Raw genomic sequence first — 8290 nt, 5'->3', positions numbered from 1 at the left:
CTGTCACGCCTCGCTGATTTTCCTTTGTCTTCGTCTCCGGCTGGTGTTTCTTTGTTTACACTGTGTGTTACCGTGTTACTATGTTGTTTCGGACAATCCTTTTTCTCATGGCCAGTTTGTTTACATATAAAACAGATTGGTTTCCGGTTTTTTTAAAACAATCAAGAAGTCCTGTCCCAAGAATTCCGCACTGTGCGGAATGTTGTTGTACTCTTCTGTGGTGCACATGATTCGAACATTCCTTACATTGGTCTTAATGCTCCCGATCTTTTTGAACGAACTAAAAACCACTTTGCCACAGTTATTTTCCTCGAAGAAATCACTGACGAATTTCTCATTTATCCATACTGGTAACCAGTGAATGCGTCCTTCAACCAGTCTTTGTTCATCACATCACAACATTTTAAAACGCGTGGAACCAATCCTAAAACCTTCAGCAACTGCACTAATAAAGCTATCTCTTACTTGAATGTCTTTGAATCCAACAACCCAATCACAGTACTCTTTCATTTGACTAATCGACTCGATATCTTTCTCATCTACGAAGTCCAAGATGGCGTCGCGCACTTCATTCCACTGCGGCGGTCGTAGGTATCCGTGCAGCACGGGCAGAAGTCGTACGCAGCATTCCCGGATGTCAGTCACAAAGTAGTCCTCGGTCATCTTCGACAGTCTTCGGCAGTCTTCGGAAATATGCAAATCAGCACAGAACAAATAAATCAAAAAAGTAACTCACAATGTTTTTGTTATCCTTTACCTTTTTCCTTTCTTATTTCCACATCTGTCTCTTCGACTCGATCGTTTCTTTTTCTTCCAGGGATGCCCGATCAAAAACTCCACAAAAGGCCGAGAAGCGATGCCTTTTGCCGGTTCGACCCTTTTTTACTATATCCCAAAGGTCTTCCTCGAGTGACAGGTTTCCTCTCGGCGTGCGTTCGTTGGGCAAATTTTACTCTTGGCCTCCGTCGCCGCGCGCAGCGCATTTCGCCGTGCGACGGCAAACGGTCGTTTCATTCGTCGCTCTACCTCTACCTGTGCGCGTCCCTACCAAGGTGGCACTACTCTTTTCAGATGAACCCATTGCTTGGCTTTGCTTTGCTTTACCTTCTTCAACGTGGCTGCGACGTCATGTCTTCGAAACATCGCGTTTTAGCAACGAATCCGTCAATGAATGAAATTTTGGAGGCCATGTTTTTTTGTTTTTTTTTTTTTTTTCATTTGGGTTTTTGGGGTTGGTTTTTTTTTTTTTTTTTTTTTTTTTTTTTTTAATGTGCGGGTCTGGTCAAGCTAGGCTCGGGGGAAGGGGGGGGGTTGTGTGTGTAGGGTGTGTAAGAGCACATATACCGCGCTCTCAACGCAAAGGCTGGATATTTGAACTGTTTTTGGTTTTTTAAAATAGTGGTGGGCCATTCCCGGAAGTACTGCAATACCGGGTCAACCCGTGGTGAGGGCGGAGCAAGCCCCGGGCACCTCACCCCCTTTCAAAAATCAGTTTAATATCGATGTATATCGACCAATGGAGGACGTATCAGATATTAAGCTGATAAGAACAGATACTTTTTTTTTTTATTTCGAGGAAATCCTCCAAAAAAGAGGCTCCCCATTTATTCCTGCACGTAACAATTAACAAACACAGGAATCAAGAAGTGAATGAAAATGAACATGAATGATGGATGAAAAATGATATATACAACGAAAATGAAAGTGAAAACAAATGAAAATACCAAAAACTGCACACACCGCCCTAACTATATACAATAATAATCACACGCACACATCACACAAACACTCACCAAGACAGAAACCACCCTCCCCTCCTAGAAATACCAAAATTGAAATAACAAAGAAATGTCGTATCAACACGACCCTACATACCACCAGATACAAATAAAACTAGTGAATGTAATCCCTACTACCAAATACCAGTGAAGATTACCAAATTGGAGACCTGCATAACAATATGATGACTAAAAAATTCAAATATGAAATTGTAACTTACCCCCAGCATCCACATGACAAAACAAATCATTACTTAACCATAATTTAACAAAATCAAAATCTGACATACGAAAAAAATCTACTCTAATTCTACTTTTTAAATGAGTCAAAAACCTCAGCACTAACTGATTACTATTTACTACTTTTCGGTCGAATAAAACTGCATTCCTGACAACCCATATGATATATTTATAATAAGATAATATAATTAACCCAATATCCCTACGAGCTGACGAACCATTAAGGGGAAGTAACCCAAACCTGACTAATTTATAATCAATATTAACCTTACCTTTCATTAAATCTACCAACCAACTAAATACAATATCCCTAAGAGACCGAACAAAAATACAATCATAAAATAAATGCTGAGCACTCTCTACTACTAAATTACATAATGGACAATGCTTAAATAAAGAAATACGTCTAACACACAGCTGATATCCTAATGGTAAAGAATGATAAATTAACCTATAACATAATGTTTTAGTAACCGGATCAATACATTTATTGTATAAATTATTCCAAACTAAGCGAAAATCAATACGGGGAAAAGCAATAACCGTAGGATGGCACTGAGCAACACTAAGAAGTAAAATATCATAAAAAGACCTAGTGTTTAAAAGAAACCATTTATCTATATCACATAACTCCTCTAACTCCCTTAATGCAGCCAAACAATTTAAATAAAAAGAAGGAATAAACTCACTATGAGGAATTAAATTATTTCTAAAAGACTCATTGTAATCCCTTAACGATAACCCTATCCAGTACGTAGCAAAAAAAGCCCACTTAGCATCGGACCCAATTATCAAACAACGTAGATGAGATAATAACAAAGCTTTAACTTTAACCTTAACATTAACTAAACCAACCCCTCCGCTATCCTTACTCTGATATATAACTACACGCTTAATTGGCTCGTTCTTAGACGGCCACAAAAAATTAAAAAGTTCCCTTTCAAAAAGTTTAAAGTAATGCTCTGTAACAGGGCGAACACTAGCTACATACCACAATTTACTGCAAGCCATTATATTAGAAAATACACTTTTACCAAAAATGGAAACACTGCGACTTTTCGCCAAATTTAACACTTTACGAAATTTCGAAAGAACAGGAACCCAGACGTCATCCTCATCAAATTTAGACCCCGTCAAAACACCCACAATCTTGCTATGATCAATCCACGAAATGCCAAAGGGATGATCAGACCGACTTTTCCATTTACCCAAAAAAATACCAAAAGTTTTAGCCAAATTTAATTTAGCCCCAGAAGCCAAACCGAAACGATCGCAAATAGAAAAAAACCGCTTAATGGATGACTCATGTGTAATCACTACCGTACAATCATCAGCATACGCCGAGACTACTAATTTCCGAGGTTCCTGGAAGGTTTAAACCGACAATTTCCGAACCAGAACGCAATTTCGTCAATAATGGCTCTATGACCAAAACATAAAGTAAGGGAGACAACCCACAACCCTGACGCACCGATCGAGTCACTGGAAAAGGGGCCGATATAAATTGATTAACGATGACCGAACTAAAAATATCATTATAAAGAATTGAAACCCATTTACAAAAATTAGGACCAAAACCATAAGAGCTTAAGGCTTTAAACAAAAACTTATGAGAAACACGATCAAAAGCTTTCTCTTGATCTAAACATAAGAATGCACACGGTAAATCTTTTTGATCAACATAATCTGAAATATTTCTTAACAGATGTGCATTATCTAAAATAGAACGACCGGGAACAGAGCACGTTTGATCTAAATGGACCAGATCCTCCATGACCTCTCTCAGACGTAACGTTAAAATTTTTGACAAAATTTTATAATCAACATTTAAAAGAGAGATCGGCCTATAAGTTTTGACAAACTCAGACTTATTTTCATCCTTACAAATTAACGTAATATAAGAATTTCTCAAAGAAGGAGGGAGAATACCTTCTTTAAAAGCCAAATTGAAAACATGTAATAACGCATCTCCTAAAACATCAAAATTATACAAATAAAACTCTTTTGAAAAACCATCAGAACCAGGAGATGTGTCTGATTTCATTTTCTTTAACGCCAAACGAATTTCTACCTTAGAGATAGGACGATCCAAAAACTCTCTGAAAGTAACATCTAATTCTTGAACCCCCCCCCCCCCAAAAAAAAAAAAAAATTCATCTGCTACTTCCTCATCTATATGTTCCTCACTAAAAAGTTTAGAATAAAATTCCCTAAAAACCTCTAAAATTTCTCTAGAAGAAGTAACTTTAACATTCTTACTGTCTAAAATACAATCAATAGTTTTTTTCTTACCTTTGGATTTTTCTAACTTTAAAAAATATTTGGTAGGCTTTTCAGCATCATCTAACACCCTAGCTCTAGAACGAATCACCGCCCCCCTATCCCTCTCTTTCTCTAACATTAACAACTGATTTTTAACTTCTTTAATTTGATCACTAAAATACCCTGGCTGAAAAGACTCTGCTAAAGTTAACTTAGAAAACTCTCTCTCTAAAGACTTTTTACTAGAAAAATAAAGTTTACTTTTATATTTAGCATAAGAAATAATTAACTCTTTTAACTCTACCTTAAATTGATCCCACCTTTCTAAAGTAAAATCTAACTTACCCATCCTGTGCAAACAAAATAATCTAACTTGATGTTTTAATTCATCATCTAACAAAGAAGTATTAAATTTCCAATACCCCGGCCCAAATTCTAACCCACTAACTTTATCCAAAGAAAGTTCAATAAAATCGTGATCTGAAAAAGAACAAGGAAAAATATTAAAACACTGAATATTATTAAGCAAGGACCTAGAAATATAAAATCTATCTAACCTACAGCTAATCAAAGTATTTCTCCACGTAACTGAAACTTTATTAGGAAATAGAATTCTAAAACTATCGCTAAGACCAAAGTCATTACAAAGTACTTTTAAATTATCAGCCCCCACCATTCCTCTAGTAGGGTTCCCCCCTAATTTATCTAATCTAGAATTACTAACACAATTAAAATCTCCCCCAAAAATAACCAATCGATTAGTACAAAAATTAGAATACAAATTTTCAAAAAATTGAACCCGATCTAAATCACTATTTGGAGCATAAACATTAATTAATCTAAACAAATTATTACAAACCTTAACATCTAAAATAATCAGACGCCCCTCTAAATCATGATAAAATTTCTGAATCTCCACCCCCAACCGATTGGAAAAATAAACACCTACTCCCCTACTGCGATTTGACCCAAAACTCCAATAACATTTCCCCCCCAAAATACCCCCCACCGATTTAGCTACTGTTAAATTATAAATATGCGTTTCTTGCATAAACACTATATCTGGTTTCTTATCTAAAATTACTTGTTGCAAGAAACGCGTTTTACGACCCCCAATTAACCCATTACAATTAATTGATAATAATTTAAAAGTCGCCATCATATTACTAAACAGTGAAGCCCTATCTTCAATATAAACAAACAAGCACTACACGCACTAAGGCGAAGTACACAATGTAATATACACAAGGTCACAGCGACATACCAACAAAACGCACGAGCGCATACAGACAGATAACGACCTAGTGCAAAGGAATGCAAACTTTCAATACCAAGCTCGTGCAACGAGAAAAATAAAAAACACATCCATTCAAGGCCACTCACAATCAATAATACACATACCTCAAGGGACAAAAACCAGTGGGTGGTGCAAATAATTAAAATGGCCATGAGAAAAAATGAAACAAACACTACACAATCCGAGTTTTCTTGACAGCACTCCCACCCTTTTCAGTGTAGGGAGCCTTCCGAGGAGTAACCATGGAAGGAAGCTTCGGATGAAGTCCCCTCCCATCGGCCCCCCCCCCCCCTGATCCCTGCGAGTCGGAAAGAGGACTGAGTAGGCTATCCAACTCAGTGTCCTCCCCCTCCTCCATCCCCAACACTGTATACCTATTAGACAAAACCACTGTCTGTCCAGGTTGCAGCGATGGTTCTATCCCCTCCCCCACCAAACCCCCCTCTTTAAACGCCACGACTGCCCACGAGCGCGACGCTTCGACCTCACCCTCCCCCCCACTAACTTCCATCCCGTCAGAATCCCTCCCCTTCCCCTCTCCACTAACTTCACCACTACTCCCACCCCCCTGTACACTCTCACTCATACTCCCACTAAGAACAACACTTTCTCCCCCACCAGTAATAGTCCCATTGTCTTTGTCTTCTGTAACTTTCTTCTCCTCCCCGCCTGCTACCTCCTTCCTCTCCACTGCTCTCTCCGTCACCCCCTCCGACTGCTGCATGTCCACCTCTGGCACGGTTTCCTCTCTCCCCTGTCCGCTCTCCTCTGTCCCGTCCCTGCTCTCCTCCATCGCCTCCCCTCTCACTTCGACATCCCCACGAACTCTCGCCGCATACGTGTGACGCTCTCGACGCACCCTGCAGTTCTGTCGAGTGTGCCCCCGACTATGGCAGTTGAAACACAGGGGACCACGCCCATCAACAATCACCAAAAAGTGATACCCCCCAAACTCCGCCACATCCGGAATATTCGCACGCTGACCATGGGGTATACGAACCACAACTTCCCTGATACCAGTGCGAATATGTTCCTGCCCCTTTACTGACGATGTCTCCAAATTGTACGAGAGAATTTCTCCTTGTACCGTTGCACGAAAAAAAGCATGCACAAATTCCCGATTGACCCAGCCGGGCAACCAGTGTAGTCTAGCTCTAAAAGCAAACGTTTCACCCGTGCACACAAAAAAATTGCTTCCTCGAACAAGTAACTCCGGCACGTCATGAACAAAGTTATTTCGAACCTCCTCCGTGGAAAAAATCACCGACCAACTAGCCGAAATTCGGCTCTGGAAAACACATTCAATGTCAGAAAGTTCAACGTTATCCTTTAAAACATCAATAATGTCCTCCCTAGAAGCAAATGACCTCCTCAACGTAGGCAAACAAAGAGACACAGTGCGACTGAGTTCGTCGACATCAATATATTCAGTCGACATTGTAAACCAAAAAATGTTTGGGCCTAAAAAGACCCCAAAAAAACACAAAATATATATTTTTCAAACAATAAACAATAAACTTACTTTGATGATAGCCAAAAGGCCGAGAAGCGATGCCTTTTGCCGGTTCGACCCTTTTTTACTATATCCCAAAGGTCTTCCTCGAGTGACAGGTTTCCTCTCGGCGTGCGTTCGTTGGGCAAATTTTACTCTTGGCCTCCAGGTCGCCGCGCGCAGCGCATTTCGCCGTGCGACGGCAAACGGTCGTTTCATTCGTCGCTCTACCTCTACCTGTGCGCGTCCCTACCAAGGTGGCACTACTCTTTTCAGATGAACCCATTGCTTGGCTTTGCTTTGCTTTACCTTCTTCAACGTGGCTGCGACGTCATGTCTTCGAAACATCGCGTTTTAGCAACGAATCCGTCAATGAATGAAATTTTGGAGGCCATGTTTTTTTGTTTTTTTTTTGGGTTTTTTTTTTTTTGGGGTTTTTTTTTTTTTTTTTTTTTTTTTTTAAATGTGCGGGTCTGGCCAAGCTAGGCTCGGGGGAAGGGAGGGGGGGGGGGGCCAAGCTGTGGGTGTAGGGGGTGTAAGAGCACATATACCGCGCTCTCAACGCAAAGGCTGGATATTTCAACTGTTTTTGGTTTTTTAAAATAGTGGTGGGCCATTCCCGGAAGGTACTGCAATACCGGGTCAACCCGTGGTGAGGGCGGAGCAAGCCCCGGGCACCTCACCCCCTTTCAAAAATCAGTTTTAATATCGATGTCCCCAATGGAGGACGTATCAGATATTAAGCTGCGACCCTTTTTTACTATATCCCAAAGGTCTTCCTCGAGTGACAGGTTTCCTCTCGGCGTGCGTTCGTTGGGCAAATTTTACTCTTGGCCTCCAGGTCGCCGCGCGCAGCGCATTTCGCCGTGCGACGGCAAACGGTCGTTTCATTCGTCGCTCTACCTCTACCTGTGCGCGTCCCTACCATGGTGGCACTACTCTTTTCAGATGAACCCATTGCTTGGCTTTGCTTTACCTTCTTCAACGTGGCTGCGACGTCATGTCTTCGAAACATCGCGTTTTAGCAACGAATCCGTCAATGAATGAAATTTTGGAGGCCATGTTTTTTTTTTTTTTTTTCATTTGGGTTTTTGGGTTGTTTTTTTTTTTTTTTTTTTTTTTTTTTAATGTGCGGGTCTCCCCATTTATTCCGTATACCTCCCTTAAACACCCACAACGGAAACTTAAGGCAGTTCCACACCTCACAAAAAAACCACAGGC

At 40.3% G+C, this 8290-nt stretch overlaps 1 non-coding gene and 1 pseudogene across 1 annotated transcript; both read right to left on the bottom strand.

Annotated features, from left to right (window-relative positions):
• Positions 1-1396: 1396 nt before the first annotated feature.
• On the bottom strand, positions 1397-1595 carry LOC121376574. The gene has a single exon (XR_005958474.1). It is a non-coding gene; the product is annotated as a U2 spliceosomal RNA (small nuclear RNA).
• A 6077-nt stretch (positions 1596-7672) lies between these two features.
• LOC121376579 lies at positions 7673-7846 on the bottom strand (annotated as a pseudogene).
• Positions 7847-8290: the final 444 nt, after the last annotated feature.

This window comes from Gigantopelta aegis, chromosome 6 (genome assembly GCF_016097555.1).
Source record: "Gigantopelta aegis isolate Gae_Host chromosome 6, Gae_host_genome, whole genome shotgun sequence".
NCBI classification, from domain to species: Eukaryota; Metazoa; Mollusca; class Gastropoda; order Neomphalida; family Peltospiridae; genus Gigantopelta; species Gigantopelta aegis.
The sequence above is the reverse complement of the archived record's forward strand: the minus strand, read 5'-3'. Positions and strand labels throughout refer to the sequence as shown.